At 44.4% G+C, this 19,333-nt stretch overlaps 1 long non-coding RNA gene across 1 annotated transcript; it reads right to left on the bottom strand.

Annotated features, from left to right (window-relative positions):
* Window positions 1-1,744: 1,744 nt before the first annotated feature.
* Window positions 1,745-8,159, bottom strand: LOC111738559. Its single transcript, XR_002779875.1, has 2 exons — window positions 3,622-8,159; window positions 1,745-2,736 (listed from the first exon to the last, which is right to left on the bottom strand). It is a non-coding gene; the product is annotated as an uncharacterized LOC111738559 (long non-coding RNA).
* Window positions 8,160-19,333: the final 11,174 nt, after the last annotated feature.

Genomic DNA, 19,333 nt, shown 5'->3' with positions numbered 1-19,333 from the left:
CCCTTGTTATCCCCTCCCCTAGTGGGTGGCCACCTCTCTGTCCTCAAGCTTCCATCCCTGGGTCCCATGCCCCCTCTGGGATGACGTCTCATCAGGTCTCTTTGCCCTGATTGGTCACCGAGAAGATGTGGGATGGGGACCAGGAAGAGGTGGGAGCTGCCGTGGATTGAAGTGTCCCCCGAAATTATGGGTGTCCACCTGGAACCTCGGAATGTGACCTTATTTAGCAATAGCATCTTTACAGATATAGTAGTTAAGATGATGTCATACTGTATGGGGGTGTGGCTGAGTCCAACGATTGGTGTCTTTATAAAAAGGAAATTTGGACACAGACACACGGGAAGAGGGCCTAGTGGAGATGAAGTGAGGCCATGACAAGTCAAGGAGCTCCCAGGAACAGTGCCAGCCGGAAGCCAGAAGAGGGTCCCCAAAGGGAACCGACCCTGTGGACACCTCCATCTTCCGAGAACTGTGAGAGAATAAATTCCTGTTGTTTTAGGCCACCCAGTTTGTGGTCTTTTGTCACAGCAGTTCTGAGAAATGGACACAAAGCGCAAGAGTAGGGTGTGACAAGAACACCCCAAACAGGCCACGAACAGAGCCGACCTCAGATTTCTGATGACTAAGGAGTTAGGGAACAGCTGGAGAAACTGGTCTGTGTGAGACCTAGTGAGAGATACCAAGGACCATCCGCCCCCCCAGTACACACACACACACACACACACACACAAAATTCACAGGAGTCCGGGTGTCCAAAAGTGGGGTGCCCCAGAAGCACGTGGGAGCTGGGAGGTTTGCATTGGGGATCCAGAGGCACACTCACTCGACCTCAGTTTCTTCATTCTGAAACGAGGAGTGACGTGTGTGGATGGAAGGCGTACCAGTACACACCTGATGCCAACCCCGAAAGAATATCAGAATATCGTGAGGCACAGTCCTGGGAGAGGGGAGGGTGGGGGAGGGAGGCGCTGGGAGGACTGAGTCAAGATTCATCCAGTGTTACTCCAGGACAGAGCTAAAATGAGCCTGCCGCTTCCTCAGCACCGCCCCCAGCCCATCTCTAAATGCCTGGCTGTTCCATTACTGCCTGTAGCATGTGGACGCTTCGTCGGTGGCATTTACTTTAAGGATTTTAATAAAAAGGGGATCTTAAAATGAGCTCCAACCGATATCCCAAAACAGAAGGCTCAGAGCAACGTGAGTTCATTTCTAAATTCCATAGGAAACAGTATCGAGTACGATCGTTGAAAATTCCATATTCCTGTCCTCCTGGAGGAGGCTTTCACGGGGAACACAATGGTTTATGCTTAAAACGAGGGCCACGAGATTAGAAAATTCCTACACAAGTGGTAGACAGCCCGTCTGTGTTTCTACAGATTTCATTGGCCCGTATTGATCACAGCAGAGGCATCAGTTATGAAGTGAATGCACAGGGACCGTATATGCACAGGGACCACTATGCACAGGGACCGTGCAGTGTGCTTCCTGCACATGACTAGTAATCCTCAATCTACAGCCCTGGGGGCGGGGGGAAGGCCCACCTGGGGCAGGCAGAATGGGGCCACCTCTGGTAGGCAGAACTTAAAACAAGAATAAATTCGATCACAAGTTGGACAGCTCTTTGTTATCGCCATGGGAACCATGCAAAATCCTCTTCCCCAAAATATCTTGCAGCTGTTCTAAGTTCTAAACAGTTGCCGTAGTGACTATGGAGTTTTCATAATATATACATTTGTATTACTTATCCTTTAATAAGCATTGTATTCAACACAGAAGTTCATCTGGAGAATGCTCAGCTACAGGTCCAGACCCAGCCACCCCTGTTGCTTTCGAAAGTAAATTCTTAGATGCTGAGCACCTTTGGCACTCCCTCTGGGTACAGTTTGAGCATCCGATGCTCCTTGGGTGCTTAGTGTCCCCAAGTGCAGACAGCAGAGTCAACATAGACAAGGAGGGACCGTGACGAAGACACAGAGCTGTCATTCTGTAGGCACACAAATCTCGGAATTCTAAATCATGTTTACAGGTTAGGGCAGTGACACAGCGGGACCTGCGAAGTGCATTATTTTTGTTTCGTAAGTGCAAATTCTAGTTCACACGTGAAACACTTTACTGATTTCAAATAACATCCTTAAAATTGAAACGTATGCTTCTCTTTTTAGTCATTAATCATTTGTTTTAACATGAAAGAACAAATCAAGAAGATAATGACGGTTCACAAACATCGAAGATCATTTCGTGGTAAAGGAGGCGCTAATGCAATTAGCGCCACTGATTTGTACACTTAAAAATGGTCAAAATGGTGTATTTTATGTGATATATATTTTCCCACAAAATTTTTAATAACGTAATATGCAAAAAAAAATATCGAATTGTACTTTCAGTGGGTGAAGTATATGGCATGTGAATTATATTTACAATAAAGCTCTTAAAAAATGATTCACTGTGGGTGTCATAGAAGCTCGATGTGTCACGGGGTGGTGTTATAGACAAGGAAACATAGGCTCAGAGAAGTGAAGTGACTTGCCGAAGGTCAACAGCTGCGAAGAGGCAGAATCTGGATTCCAGGGCAGGTCCGTGGATCCACGTTCACATGAGGTCCCCCTCTGCTCCGCCGTTCCGCAGCCTTCAGCACTTGCTGTGACCTTCTGCAGTGTTTGCTGTTTGGGGAAAGGAGGGGACAGACAGGAGACCTTCACAGCTGGGAGCTGATCAGAGCATCACTTCACAGTTTGCCTGGGGAAGAGAGTCAAACGTGTTGACTTAACGGAGAGGGAGGTCACCGTGCTGTCGACAGGGAGAGGGTGCGCACGTCCCGCCTGGACAAGGGGCCGGGCTCCCCAGTAGCTTAGAACTCAGAGGTGACTGACCCCAGCTACATCAGCCCCCTGGGGAGGACACAGCCAGAGCCCAAGGCATGGGGAACTCGGGAGACTCTTCGCACTTATGGACTCTTCGCACTATTCACGAATTCGGGTTCCAGTGAGGGACGGGAAGGCCATGGTAAACAGCAGTGATGCTGTGCTGATGCCGCCTTTGGAGTGCTAGCCACAGACCACTCTCGCTTCAGAGCCCAGTGTGATGCAGCCTGGCTTCCCAGCCCTGGGGAGAGTCCAGCCCTCATGACTGGCTCGGGCTGGCCAGAGTTAGAAATGGAGTTAATGAGAGACAGATAGACAGACGAAGAAGGGGACACACCACTGAGTCCAAAAATACTGTGCGCCCCCAGGGGACATTTGGCAACCTCTGGAGACATTTTGCGTCATCACGACTGGGGAGTGGGTGCTACTGGCATCTAATGGGTGGAGGCCAGGAATGCTGTTAAATATCCTACAATGTACGGGATGGTCCCCCACAGCAAAGAAGCATCCAGCCCAAATGTCAATATTGCTGAAGTCGAGACAGAGATAAGACAGTGCAGAAACAAAGTGACAGAGAGGCAAGGGCACAGGAACTGACATCATCTGGAGCAAACACAACCCGGAACTCTCGGGGTTGGGGGAGGAGGGAAGGAGGGGTGGGGAGGAGGGAGGAAAAGAACACAGTCAAAAGGCCCTATCTGATTCAAGTTCCAAATTCAACAGACTAACATTGTAAACATTTGAGTAATGATACAAATACCTGTGCTTCAAAAGACTATATTATCTGTATCCATCCCAAAGCCTGGCTGGCAGAGCTCTGCCTGGAGCCTGCAGGAGAAAGCAAGTGAACCAAATTCAGCCCCCGAGGTGGGACAGAGAAAAAATGACCCAGCAAGGGGTGGGTTTCAATCGCCCTTAGGAAAAAAATTTTTTAAATCATTTCTAATAAAGAAGCCGCTGGGTGTTGGAAGGGTGTATTCTGCTTCCAAAGGCTTTTGGAGCACGTTTCTGGACCCAGACTCAGTCCCAAGGCCTCCCCAGGAATCCATCTGCGTACCCCAACAGTCCTAGGGGCAGGGCCGAGCTCTTCGAGGCCCGAACTATCCCCAACGCCCTGCATAATTCCTGAGACAAAAGCAGTGCCCAAAAAAACAAGTGTGGAAAGCATCTATTGGCTAAACTTGGCCTCTTGATAAGGCCCAGGTCCTTCCAGCAGCCTCTGTCCCTCTCTGCCTTCACCTCTTCTGTCCACTCCCCTGCTCTGCTCCAGCCACACTGGCTTCCGCGCTGTCCTTCAAACCTCCCGAGCATGCTCCTGCCCCAGGGCCTTTGCACTGCTCATGCAGTCATGGCTCCCTCCCTCCTCCCCTTCAGGTCTCGTGCAAATGTCCTTTTGTAAAACTGCCACTTCCTCTCTTTCCCATTCTCTATTTTGTTTTTCCCTCTAGCACTTACATCCTTCCCACTTGCTAAATAATTCTCTTATTAATTTGTTTAATGTTTATCTCTAGATAGACTGCTGGCATAAAGGACCAGAATAAATATTTGCCGAATGAATGGTCTTTAAGCCTCGCAATGATCCTCTATAATTAGTCATGTCACTCACCCCATTTAAAGATGGGGAAACTGAGACACGCAGACCTGAAGCAGGTTAGTCACTCAAGATCGCACATCCGGCAAGTGGGGATGCCAGGATTTTAACTAGGTGCACCGATGACAAGCCCAAGCCCACCCATGCCCAGGCTGGGCAGGAATTGCAGGACAAGGGTCACCACAGGCCCTCGGAGGAAGGACCCCGGCATGGACAGCTGCCAGCCAACCCTTAGTGGACGCTCGCCGAAGTGGCAGGCACAGCGCTCAGCACCCTATACCCAGTCCCTCTTCTGATCCTGTGGAAGCTGGGGCACAGAGAGGTCATGTGCCTTGCTCAAGGTTGCACAGCTAGCGAGTTCCAGAATTCGATTCCAGTTCAGGCGGGCGGCTCCAAGTTCTTCCTTCTCAACCACGTGTCTGCGTAGCCTCCCAGGCAAAGCTTCTCCCCAGAGTCCTGCTCTGTACCCGGGTCCAGGGCATCTGGAGCAGGCTCCTTGTCCTCGGCCCGCTCCCCTCAAAAGGGGACCATCTGGACTCCTTCAAAGACCTTTCAAAGATTCTCACACTAAACATTCCATAAGATTCGTGTGCAGTTGGCAGCTCTCCCTTCACAATAGTAAATACTGAGCTCTAGAGAGACACGATGTGGAATATGAAAGTCAGTGACCCCGCTGGCCACACCGTTGCTGTGGGACCTCCTTTGACGAAGGTGGATGCTATGGCTTGAATTGGGGTCCGCTCCAAAACAGACGTTGAGCCCTAACTTCCAGGACCTCAGAATAAGACTGTATTTGGAAAAAGGGCCTTTATAGAGGTAGTCACGTTAAAATGAGGCCATTAGGGTGGGCCCCTAATCCAACATGATTGGTGTCCCTATAAAAAGGGGAAATCTGGACATTAAGACATGCACACCAGGGAAGCTCATGTAAAGACACAGGGAGAAGACGCCCCTCTATGGACAAGCCAAGGAATGCCCGAGGCTGCCAGAAGCTGGGCCAGAGGCATGGAACAGCTTCTCCCTCATGACCCTCAGAGGGAACTAGCCCTGCCAACAGCTTGATTTTGACCTTCTATCTATCCTCCAGCACTACGGGAAGAAATCTGTCTGTTTCGGCCATCCGATTTGTGGCACTTTGTTGCAGCAGCCTTAGCCAACGAGCACAGTGAATAACCAAATAAGTTTGGTTTCTGTGAAAAGTTGAGAAGGAGAGACGCGGCCACCAGGAGGGCTCACTGAATGCATCTGAGATCGTATCAGTGCCAACAGCCAACTCGACTCTTGATCCTTGAGGCAGGGTCCTTTTTCTTTCTGAACTTCAATTTTATTCTTGAATCCTGATCTGGATAAACATCTGTTCTCAGAAATGCTCTTGATTTTCATTCCTTGATTCATTCGTCTCCTCCCGAATCCCCATATTCCCCCAACAAGGCCCGGGACAAGGTGTCTAGTCACATGTGCCTTGTGGATCGTAACTTTCAGATTTATTTTTCATGCTTTAATAACCACAAAAACACTCTTCACAAATAGGGGTAGGTGCCTTATTCAGCAGAAGAAAAAGAATTCGGTACTTGTCTTTCAGGGAAGGGCAGCTAAAACTCTGATATGGATGACCGTAAAAAATAATAATCTTAAGACGTAAATCAAGAATAAGAGCAAGAATTAATACAAATGTCACTCCACACAGCTTAAATGTAAGAAAAACATGGTCATCTCAATAAATGAAGCTCGAGGTTCTCCTGGACCTCGGAACTCAAACTATATTTATAAATGTGTAATTCAGCTACTATTTGGCTTAAATGGGCCTGGTGGGCTAGCTTTGGGACATGTTATATTTTACTATTTTCTACAGAGATAATACTGTCCAATTTTCATATCAAACCACTCAATGGGCTTTTAAAATACAACCCAATTTTGTCAGATGGGTACAAGATTTATCGGAGTGATCACTTTCTAAGTTATATAAATGTCTAATCACTATGTCGTACACCTGAAACTAACATAACATTGTATGTCAACTGTAATTGAAATTTTGTTTTAATTTTTAAAAAAGAAAATAAAATATGACCCATTTTTAAGTTGGAGCTATCTGTACAGCAGTATTTCTGTGGTTCCACATAAATATTTTCCCTTTCCTGTAAAATGGAGTCAACATGTAAAATACTACTTGACGTCATCATAAAAATATTAGTACTTAGTTTTTTTTAATCGTATCAACGTAGAGTAGGATGGAGTGTTACCTTTCAAATGCTATATCTAACATTTTTTAACATTTTTGTGTTTTTAAACATTAAAGACTGACCATCTTGTTCTTCGTCTTCTCTTTTCTTTCATTCATCGATAATAAACCTTGTAACAATTTTCTTTCTTCAGGTTTACTGTCCTTGTTCTTTTTCTCTTAGGATTCCTTAGGAAAAAAGGTTTCTGTTCTTTAAACTGTCAATATTTTGCAGAATCAGAGAACTTGAGAGCTAAACAGGATCTTAGAAAATATTGAGTCAACACACATTAATTGGACACAGCAGATATCACTGAATAAATAGACCATCTATCCGTCACAAAGCACAAAGTTGGCCTTGGGCCACTGACTTCTGGTAAACATTCCAACATGTTTTTTTTCAAACAAAGAAAGCCAAGGAGAAGAATGCACCTAAAGTGTTTTGAAAGGCTGGATTTCAAGTGTGGAACAATTGAGCTATGTGTTTGTAAACATAGTTATTTAAAAGAATGTATGACTTATCTTCCAGTTAAAATACCACACAAATTTGTAAGGCTGAGCTCTGTCAGCTAAAACTAATAAACAGAACAATAGAGCTCAAATGAAATCATTCCTGGTTGAATTAGTTGTTTATAATGATACTATTTTCTGTTTTATAATTGTTTGGAACCAAAAAATAGCTAACAACACAATCTCAATAACTTTTCTTCGCAGGAAGACTGCCCCCTGGAATTCTCACTGGGGATGAGGGACAGTTATTATATTTAGATGCTAGAGAAGCTACTAAGAAAAAGCTGACATTTACTGAGTGTTTTTAACGTGCCAGTTATTGTAACATGGAAGTTGCACCCAATATCTCATTTAATCTTCCCAAGAAATCTATGAGGTTATGAATTTATTAGGACTAAATTCAATAACAAGTAACAGAGACCTAAAACGACAGTGGCCTATATAAGGTAGAAGTTTTCTTTTCTGCGACATGCAAATCTGACATAAAATGGCCCAGGGCTAGTGTGGCAACTCCCCGGTATCAGGGAAATGACTTCGTTCTGTCTCGTTTGTCTGTTATGCATGCCCCCGACTCTCCATTTCTAAAACAACCTCGTGTTCCAGATGGCTGCTCCATCTCCAGCCATTATGCCTGCAGTTCAGCCCAGGGACAGAAAGAGAGGGGAGGAGAAGGGAAACCCTCCAGAAGTTTCCCATACCACTTGTACCTATGCCCCCCTGGCCAGAACTTGGTCACGTGGCTACACATAGCTGCAAGGGAGGCTGAGAAATACCGTCATTATTTGGTATGGCCATATTGGCCCAGTTTTAAATCAGGAGAGAAAGTATTTGGGGAGGAATAATGAGCAGGCTTTGCCCAGGTAAGATACTATTGCCAATCTTCTTTTATAGATGAGAAAACTTAGAAGACGGTCATTCAACAAAAGTCACAGCATTCGTAAGTGATGAGCTAGGATTTACAAAATCTTATTTTGTGACTTTTTTTTTCTCATGCACCTTGCATCAGTAAGGTCTTCATTATTAACTTCTCTATGTTGCTCAGAAGAGAGAAATTATACAAAACTGGTGCAAAATTATACAAAATTTTACTCTCTTACACTCACATCACTGCTTATTTTATCAAACAGAAACTTTAAAAGAGCAGCTATCTCTGGGGCAGAGAATAGTGTGCAAACTAAGAATAAATGGGATTTCTTCCTTCTCCAGGGAATGTGGGCAAATGGGCCAGCCCTATTCATGCCCCAGAGGGTTTGTGAGCAGTAGATCTCCTTCCAACCAAGGTTCCCTGTGGCTATGGCTGTAGCATGTCACCCTATTGACAGACATTAACTCAAAATGGATCACAGACCTAAATGTAAAATATAAAATTATAAAACTCCTAGAATGTAGGAGAAACCTAGATAGTTAAATTTGGGCATAGTAATGACTTTGTAGGTACAACACCAAAGACACAATCCGTGAAAGAAATCACTGACAAGCTGGACTTCATTAAAATTAAACTTCTGCTCTATGAAAGACAATGTCAAGAGAATTAGAAGACAACCCACAGACTGTGAGAAAATATTTGTGAAAGACACACGCAGTGAAGGACTGTTATCTGAAATATACGAAGAACTCTTAAAAATTGACAATAAAGAAACAAACAACCTGACTAAAAATGGGCCAAAGACTTCTCACCGAAGATATACAGATGATAAATAAGCATATGAAATAGATGCTCCACATCACGTCATCAGAGAAATGCAAATTAAAACAACAGTGAGATACCAGTACACACCTGTCAGAATGGCCAAAATCTGGAACACTGACAACACTAAATGCTGATGAGGATGCAGAGCACCAAGAACTCACATTCGTTGCTGGTGGGAATGTAAAATGGAACAGCCTCTTTGGAAGACAATCTGGCAGTTTCTTACCAAACTAAACATACTCCTACCATACAATCCAGCAATCTCCCTCCTTGGTATTTACCCTTGGTATTTACTCTTGGTATTTACCTGAACACTATGTCCCCGCAAACACCTGCACATGGATGATTATAACTGCTTTAGTCATAAACTGCGGTACATTTAGACAATGGAGTATTGTTCGGCATTAAAACAAAAAAAATGAGCTATCGAGCCATGAAAAGACATGCAGGAATCTTAAAGGCATATTACTAAGTGAAAGAAGCCAGTCCGAAAGGCTGCATACATACTGTATGACTCCAGCTACGTGGCATTTTGAAAAAAAGCAGAAATTCGAAGACAGTAAAAACATCAATGGTCTCCAGGGATTGTGGCAGGGGTGGGAGAATGAATAGGCAGAACAGAGGATTTTCAGGACAGTGAAAATATTCTGTATGACACCATAGTGATGGATACATGTCATTATACATTTATCCAGACCCATAAAATAAACCCTGATGTAAACTATAGACTTCGAGTAACAATGATGTGTCAGTATAGGTTCATGAGTTGCAACAAATGTACAGCTATAATAAGGAATGTTGATAACAGGGGAGGCTGTGCATGTGGGCACGGGGCGGGGGAGCAGGAATATGAGAAATCTCTGTACCTCCTGCAATTTTGCCGTGAACTAAAGCTTCTCAAAAAAAAAACAGTTGTTAGCTGAAGATTCATTTGATGAATCCGATTTATGTATACATTTTTGTTACATCAGGATTAGAGACAAGTTCTGTTTAGAAATAACTCCAAGAACAGTTTTTATATTTTATTTTCACATTGAAAACCAGTCAGATTTGCTCCAGTCTCAAAGTATGTGTTACGTAAAAATTAAATTAACATTGGCAGCGAGCTGCACTTTTTTCTCCTAAATGGGAAATGGGTTAAAGTATAAAATATCACTGGTCTGGGTTGATAGCTCTCAAACGTCAACATGCACCAGAATCACCTGGGAAGTGTGGTAAAATTCTAGATGTTTAGCACTCCTGCTCCCCCAAGCAATATCTGATTCAGAGGAAGGGGGGAAATGGGTCCTGGATCTTTATTATTAAGTCTCCTGCCAGCTGTCACTGACTCAGGTTCAAGGACCACAATTTAAGAAACACTGCCCATAGGCTTCCTTGATCCACGCGAGAATCTTAATAAGGAATCTCGAAAGATATTTCTAGCACTGATGTTTTCGGAGGCGTCCAGGAAACAAACAGCCTCCCAGGGTACTCATGAGCAGTGATGAGAGGGTCCTGTCTGCCATGGGGCTGGAGCCCAATGTCAGGAGCTGCAAGGGACAGCTGCTCTGTGGGCCAGGAGCCTCTAGGTGGCAGTGCCCAGCCAGAAACAGAGCCAGCTAAAGGCCCAGGGAGGAAGAGGAGACAAGCCTGCAACCTTCCTCAACCCGCTCATACACCCTTGGGAAAACAGTCAACTGAGTGATGAATGAAGAAATGAACGAACGAATGATCATTTGAGGGTCTGAAATTCTCAATAATGATAGTAGTTGACATTGTTTGAAAACTTGCTGCCTGGCACTGTTCTAGCCAAATTAAGATCAGGTTGTTTATATTTCTCGTTATATTATGAATGCTTCTTCATTTCTTCAAATAGTCTTCAAGAGCATGCCTCATGAAGTCTTCATAGTTTTCTACCTAATTAAATTGATATATTTGATCAGTCCCTTATCGTAGGTTTTTATGTTACTTCTGTCTTCTACTCCCATTAATACTACATGGCATATTGTTGCATAAGAATATTTTCCACAACTCTGATTATTTTTTATTTTTAACTAGATTCAAATATCTTTATTGCTATCATTTACTTATGATAGATAATTGCATCCATAAATTACTCCTTTTTTTACATCTTTTTTTAAATTTCCATTATTAGCTTCAAGTATACAGTGCATTGGTTAGACATTTACGTAGTTTATAAAATGATACCAGTAATTGCTCTTTCTCTCCTCTGGCTCTCCACCTAGCCATTACATTACTGCTGACTGCATTCCCTATGCCGTGCTCCCCATCCCCGTGACCATCTATCAGCTACTAATTTGTACTTCTTTAGCCCTTCACCCCATTCTCCCAGCTCTGGCCATCACTAGATTGTCCCCTATATTTGCAAGTCTGTTTTTGATTAGTTTGTTCTTTTTGCTCCTTAGATTCCACACATATTTGAAATTATATGATATTTATCTTTCTCTATCTGACTTATTTCACTCAGCATAATAACCTCTAGGTCCATCCGCGTCTTTATGAATGGTAGATTTTTTTTTTTTAATGGCTGAGTAATACCCCATTGTATAAATGAACCATAACTTCTTTAGCCAATCAATCATCTGTTGATGGGCATTTAGGTTGCTTCCATATCTTGGCTATTGTAAATCGTGCTGCCATGAACATAGGGGTGCACAGATCTTTACAAATTATTGTTTTGGTTTTCTTTGGATAAATATCCAGAAGTGCAAGTGCTAGGTCAAAAGGTATGTCCATTTTTAATTTTTTGAGAAACCTCCAGACTGTTTTCCATAGTGGCTGTACCAATTTGCCATCCCATCAACAGAGCATGAGAGTTCCCTTTTATTCACATCCTCACCAACACTTGTTCTTCGATTTATCGATGACAACCATTCTGACAGGTATGAGGTGATATCTCATGTGGTTTTAATCTGCATTTCTCTGACCACTCAAATTATTCAATACCCTCTTGGTATTAACGTTTAGAAGTGAAAATACGGAATCAAAAGATAAGACCTTGATTTTTAAAGATCTTGGCATGTATGGATAACTTATTTTTCAAAATGTTCAACAGTTTACCCTCTCAGGAGCATCATCCCAGACTTCCCAAAGAAACACAATATCCACTTATCTTTTCAAAACTGCATTCGAAACACAGTATCGCTTTCTAAAATCTGAATTTTACAAAGGTTAAATTTTTTATTCATGCATTGATTGGTCATTTGTTTTTCTGCTTCTAAAATCTCCTTGTTCATCTCTTTTATTTTTTCTTTTTGGCATATTACTTTATTTACATATGTATCCTGTGTGTGTGAGTAGTAGATATTAAATTTGTTATACTCGTCATACTCCCTTTTTCAATTTTGTTTGATTTGAAGTTTAAATTTATACTCATAATCAAGCTTTTTTAAAAAAAAATTGTCTATTACCTTTATGCTTATAGAGATTCACGTATTATTTTCTTCCAGTTTTTAATTGTTTGTGTTTTACATTTAACTCTTTAATCTGTCAATATATCTGGGGACATGAAGTAATGCTCTAGCAATTTTTTTTTCCCCAAAGAGTCAGTTTTCCTGATACCACTTGTTGACTGAGCCATATAATTCCCCATCACACTGTGCTATTTCCTAGTGGAATACCAAGTTCCTGAAAGAAAAAACAAAAGAAAAAAACGGTACTTCCTGAAGAGTCCCTCCTGTTTTACTATTGGTGCTACTCCCTAACTTAAGTATTACTGTTTAAATTATTACTGTTTAATTAAGTTTTAATTTCTATCTTTTATTTTCAAAATTTCCTTTGCTATTCTCAGCCATGAATCCTTTCCGTTCCACTTAAATATTTCTGATCCGTTTCCAAAAATCCCTTTCAACTTTTATTAGAACTATAAATTCAACTTGAAGTTAACTTGGAAAGAATCGACACTCAAGTGTGGAGACGCAAAAACGGGTACTTGCAGACATTGTTGAAGGCTGTATCACCTTGGGGGAAATAACTGGATAGCGTCTATCAAACTTTTAAATGTATGTAAACTTTGACCCAGAATTTCTACTTCTTGGTATCCAGAAATCTCATACATACACACAAAAGATGTCCACTGCATCACTTTTTACAACGGATGACACAGAAATAAACTAAATGACATCGCGGAGACTGGCTAATAAATTATGATAGCCAAATTTGAAATCCTAGCAGCAGGCTGGTTGACTCGTAGCGAAGGAAGGAGGTTCTCAATTTAGTGTTAAATGAAGAAAACTAAATTGTTAAACAAATGCCTACAGCATGATTCTTTTTTTTTTTTTTTTTTTTAATTATATAAAATGGTCTCTAGAGCAAGGATGAGCAAATGCTTTCTGTTAAGGACCAGACAGTAAATATTTGGGGCTTTGTGAACCATAAGGTCTCTATCACTGTCAATACGTGAACAAAAGAGTGTAAATAAAACTTTATTCACAAAACCAGGCTGTAGTTTGCTGACTCCTGGTCCAGAAAGAAAATTCCCAAAATTATATCGGAGGTTGCTTCTGTGAAAGAACCAGAATTGAGGTTGGGGGAACAAAGGGGGCTTTTAGCTCTATCAGTTATGGATGAGGACCCTTCCATATTGTATTTATCTATCTTATCATTAAATAAACACTTTCATCGTGCTTACCATATGGCAAATGCTGTTCTAACTTTATAAATGTTCATTAAATTCATTTAAGCTGAAAATAGAAACTATCATTATCCACATATTACAAATGAAGAAACTAAGGCACAGAAAGGTTAAGTAGGTTTGCTCAAGGCCACACGACTCATCAGTGGTAGAGCTGGGATTCAAATCCAGCCGTCTACTCCTAAAGACTCTGTATCGGCATTACTTTTTTTAGTCCTGCTGTTTTTCTAATTCCTTTAAATAGTGTTTTAATATTCTAAACCAGCCACTTTAATAAAGAATACCGTTTTTATAGCAAAGAAAGCATGAGTGGAAAATGAAGTTATTTTCTCTCTTAATGCTGAGACCACGAACCACCACCATTTAACTGGAGTGAATAAAAAGCCAAGTTAAATACATAAATGATACCAAATGTCACACTTCCCACTGGGTCACAAGTTCCAGGAAAACAAGTATTGAGCCTTTATCAGGTAAGGGAAGTTATACACGAGAGTCCAGACTTTAAAAAAGCAAAATCCCAAGTTTGAGTCCCAGCTGGGCATCCCCAGACAAGTCACTCAACCTCTCTGAGCATCAGCCTCTCCACTGGCAAAACAGGCACATACACACGTCTTAGGGGTTGCCAGGGGTTGCCATAACCATGCAATGGGATTTGCATATAAAGCACCCAAGACAGTTGAGAAGTGGGGTTCTCAGGATGACTGTCCTCTGGTCTCCCTGTGGCATTACATAAATTCCTGCACTACTGGCAGACTTCCTGTTTGTCTCATGCAGAGAAACCAGAGCCTGCTTTGGCCACAGCCATGGTTTTGCCTTCTGCCAAAGGCTATGATTATTGCCACAACGGGGACCTAGGATGGGACTTCTGAGGCAAAACTCTGAAGGGTAGGCCTCAGACACCACCAGAACACCATCTGACACAGACCGGGAATGGAGGTCTGTGGGGCGGGGGTACAGGATCTAAACCCAAGTATCCATCAGCTACAGTTTACTGATTCCGGAGCATCCCAACCAAGGACCCCAAATCCAGGACTGGCAAGTGCCCATTTTAGAGGTGGGCAAGGTGAGGCCCAGAAAGCTGGCTGGCTGTTCCTGAAGGAGCCTGGAAAGGCCTGCACCCATTCTTCCAGGCGTTCTGACCCAAAGGATGCCAAAGCCAGCCCCATCCACAGTGTGCCTGATTGGGTCAAGAGGGTCTGTCTTTAACACACGTGAATTTAAGTATCCGTAAATAGATGTGTACTCTGCGATTCACTGTCATTTCAGGACTGCCCGCTTCAATCATGTATCTGACACCATCAGTATCCGACGAATAGATCTCAAGAGTTTTCACAGCCGGCCTGGGGTGTGACTGGGGTGTTACCCAGATTGATAAGAGAAACAAGTAAGGCCCCAGACCAGGCAACCTAAAAGTGCAGGTCCCTCCAAAATGGCCTGGGCTTGGGGGCTGGGGTGTCCCTTAGAGGAAAATAAGAGGGTTGCAGGGTCTAGCAGCAGAGTCCTTGAGTTCAAATCCTGACTCTGGATTTCTGGGTCCATTCATCAGCACCCCACTGGTTACCAGGGATCCCCCAGGACAAACCCTGTCCTGGGAGGACTGTCCCTTTAAGACCTCGGTGGGCAGGTCCAACCGTTTCCATGGAGCCCGGCTCTGACACATTTCTGTCTTCCAAATTCAGGCCCAAGCAGGAAGTGAGTCACCACAGGAGAATGCATGCCTCCCAACCTCAAGGGGATGCTCAAGGCCAACCATGGGGCCCCCTGCAGGGGTCAGGCCTTTGTGGGGTGCAGACTCTGTGGGTAAAAGAACAAGATTTCAGCATCTACTGGCATCACTGACTAGTGTGCAATTAGAAATCTCAAACTCACTCCAGATTCACCCCAGTTGACCAGGACAAGCAGGTCACATGGGTATCTTTCAGTCGCGGGCCAGGCCAGGCCCCCAAACAAGAGGTTGTTGAACACACTATGATCCAGCTAAATAATTGATGTGTTCACAACCCTATGAAGCTGTTACTCTACTTGACAGATGAGCAAACTGAGGCTGAGATTAAGGTAACCTGCCCAAGGTCCTACCGCCCCACGCTCCCCAATCCTCTTCAACTTGAAGCTAGACAGATCTGGGTTCAGAGCCCGGTTTGGCCAACCCAGTGCCTTTTCAGTGCCTCTGTCTTCTCATCTGTAAAATGGAGTTCCCACAACCCTTCAACGACTATTTGCTGGATGTTTACTCAGGGACAGGCACAGAGTAAACAAATACCACACCGGGCCTCCAGGAAAGGTCGACCAAAACAAAAGTAAACAAAATCACCACAAGACATAACGAAAAACAAGGGCAGAGAGAAGAATGCAGGAGGGGAGGGTCTAAGAGGACGACAAGGAAGACAAACCAAAAAGAGTAAGGAAGGGGACAGCTTTTTTAAAAAGTGGGCAGAAGGGGATCCCGGGGGGGGGGGGGCAGACATAAATCAAAAGAATTCCAATATCTGTAAAACTTGCAGGTGGAGTAAATGTTAATAAACAGCCTCTGGAGAACGTTCCAGTGGGGTAGACCCTGCTGGGTCATGCCTGGAAGGGAAATCCTCATTGCTGGCACGCACTGAGAATGCTAGCTGGGGTGACAGCAGACATGCCCCAGGCCCTGGTCCTCCTCAGCCTCAGACAGGGCCAGCTCCACACTCCGGGGCTGGAAATAACTGACCTTAAAAGGACCCTTCCATATTGTATTTATCTATCTTATCATTAAATAAACACTTTCATCGTGCTTACCATATGGCAAATGCTGTTCTAACTTTATAAATGTTCATTAAATTCATTTAAGCTGAAAATAGAAACTATCATTATCCACATATTACAAATGAAGAAACTAAGGCACAGAAAGGTTAAGTAGGTTTGCTCAAGGCCACACGACTCATCAGTGGTAGAGCTGGGATTCAAATCCAGCCGTCTACTCCTAAAGACTCTGTATCGGCATTACTTTTTTTAGTCCTGCTGTTTTTCTAATTCCTTTAAATAGTGTTTTAATATTCTAAACCAGCCACTTTAATAAAGAATACCGTTTTTATAGCAAAGAAAGCATGAGTGGAAAATGAAGTTATTTTCTCTCTTAATGCTGAGACCACGAACCACCACCATTTAACTGGAGTGAATAAAAAGCCAAGTTAAATACATAAATGATACCAAATGTCACACTTCCCACTGGGTCACAAGTTCCAGGAAAACAAGTATTGAGCCTTTATCAGGTAAAGGAAGTTATACACGAGAGTCCAGACTTTAAAAAAGCAAAATCCCAAGTTTGAGTCCCAGCTGGGCATCCCCAGACAAGTCACTCAACCTCTCTGAGCATCAGCCTCTCCACTGGCAAAACAGGCACATACACACGTCTTAGGGGTTGCCAGGGGTTGCCATAACCATGCAATGGGATTTGCATATAAAGCACCCAAGACAGTTGAGAAGTGGGGTTCTCAGGATGACTGTCCTCTGGTCTCCCTGTGGCATTACATAAATTCCTGCACTACTGGCAGACTTCCTGTTTGTCTCATGCAGAGAAACCAGAGCCTGCTTTGGCCACAGCCATGGTTTTGCCTTCTGCCAAAGGCTATGATTATTGCCACAACGGGGACCTAGGATGGGACTTCTGAGGCAAAACTCTGAAGGGTAGGCCTCAGACACCACCAGAACACCATCTGACACAGACCGGGAATGGAGGTCTGTGGGGCGGGGGTACAGGATCTAAACCCAAGTATCCATCAGCTACAGTTTACTGATTCCGGAGCATCCCAACCAAGGACCCCAAATCCAGGACTGGCAAGTGCCCATTTTAGAGGTGGGCAAGGTGAGGCCCAGAAAGCTGGCTGGCTGTTCCTGAAGGAGCCCGGAAAGGCCTGCACCCATTCTTCCAGGCGTTCTGACCCCAAGGAGGCCAAAGCCAGCCCCATCCACAGTGTGCCTGATTGGGTCAAGAGGGTCTGTCTTTAACACACGTGAATTTAAGTGTCCGTAAATAGATGTGTACTCTGCGATTCACTGTCATTTCAGGACTGCCCGCTTCAATCATGTATCTGACACCATCAGAATCTGACGAATAGATCTCAAGAGTTTTCACAGCCGGCCTGGGGTGTGACTGGGGTGTTACCCAGATTGATAAGAGAAACAAGTAAGGCCCCAGACCAGGCAACCTAAAAGTGCAGGTCCCTCCAAAATGGCCTGGGCTTGGGGGCTGGGGTGTCCCTTAGAGGAAAATAAGAGGGTTGCAGGGTCTAGCAGCAGAGTCCTTGAGTTCAAATCCTGACTCTGGATTTCTGGGTCCATTCATCAGCACCCCACTGGTTACCAGGGATCCCCCAGGACAAACCCTGTCCTGGGAGGACTGTCCCTTTAAGACCTCGGTGGGCAGGTCCAACCGTTTCCATGGAGCCCGGCTCTGACACATTTCTGTCTTCCAAATTCAGGCCCAAGCAGGAAGTGAGTCACCACAGGAGAATGCATGCCTCCCAACCTCAAGGGGATGCTCAAGGCCAACCATGGGGCCCCCTGCAGGGGTCAGGCCTTTGTGGGGTGCAGACTCTGTGGGTAAAAGAACAAGATTTCAGCATCTACTGGCATCACTGACTAGTGTGCAATTAGAAATCTCAAACTCACTCCAGATTCACCCCAGTTGACCAGGACAAGCAGGTCACATGGGTATCTTTCAGTCGTGGGCCAGGCCAGGCCCCCAAACAAGAGGTTGTTGAACACACTATGAGCCAGCTAAATAATTGATGTGTTCACAACCCTATGAAGCTGTTACTCTATTTGACAGATGAGCAAACTGAGGCTGAGATTAAGGTAACCTGCCCAAGGTCCTACCGCCCCACGCTCCCCAATCCTCTTCAACTTGAAGCTAGACAGATCTAGGTTCAGAGCCCGGTTTGGCCAACCCAGTGCCTTTTCAGTGCCTCTGTCTTCTCATCTGTAAAATGGAGTTCCCACAACCCTTCAACGACTATTTGCTGGATGTTTACTCAGGGACAGGCACAGAGTAAACAAATACCACACTGGGCCTCCAGGAAAGGTCGACCAAAACAAAAGTAAACAAAATCACCACAAGACATAACGAAAAACAAGGGCAGAGAGAAGAATGCAGGAGGGGAGGGTCTAAGAGGACGACAAGGAAGACAAACCAAAAAGAGTAAGGAAGGGGACAGCTTTTTTAAAAAGTGGGCAGAAGGGGATCCCGGTGGGGGGGGGGCAGACATAAATCAAAAGAATTCCAATATCTGTAAAACTTTGCAGGTGGAGTAAATGTTAATAAACAGCCTCTGGAGAACGTTCCAGTGGGGTAGACCCTGCTGGGTCATGCCTGGAAGGGAAATCCTCATTGCTGGCACGCACTGAGAATGCTAGCTGGGGTGACAGCAGACATGCCCCAGGCCCTGGTCCTCCTCAGCCTCAGACAGGGCCAGCTCCACACTCCGGGGCTGGAAATAACTGACCTTAAAGGGGCCTCGCCTGCTGCTGGGCTGTGAGCCTGTACAGGGGTATAAACAACTGCCTGGCCAGTGACTCAACCAGCCAGCTACCCATGCCTGGGGACATCTGTCACTGCTCTGGCTTCCACAGCCAGCAGGAAGTCCACGGCATGGTGGACGCAAGCAGAGCTGAGGCAGGAGCCAATTTAACACAGGATTTGACTGGGCTGCTTTCGTCTCGCCAATGGCAGGTCCTAGGCAGGTCCGCAAGGGCCCACCTCTTGCCCTTGTGCTGCACGTGGCCATGAACTGCCAGGAACAGACCACCGCTTCCCTTGGAGGTGGGTCCCTGCCAAACCCCGAAGTGAGCATCACGTAAG

The sequence above is a fragment of the Pteropus vampyrus genome, unplaced genomic scaffold (assembly GCF_000151845.1).
Source record: "Pteropus vampyrus isolate Shadow unplaced genomic scaffold, Pvam_2.0 Scaffold40, whole genome shotgun sequence".
Lineage (NCBI taxonomy): Eukaryota > Metazoa > Chordata > Mammalia > Chiroptera > Pteropodidae > Pteropus > Pteropus vampyrus.
This window is presented reverse-complemented; position numbering and strand designations above follow the sequence as displayed.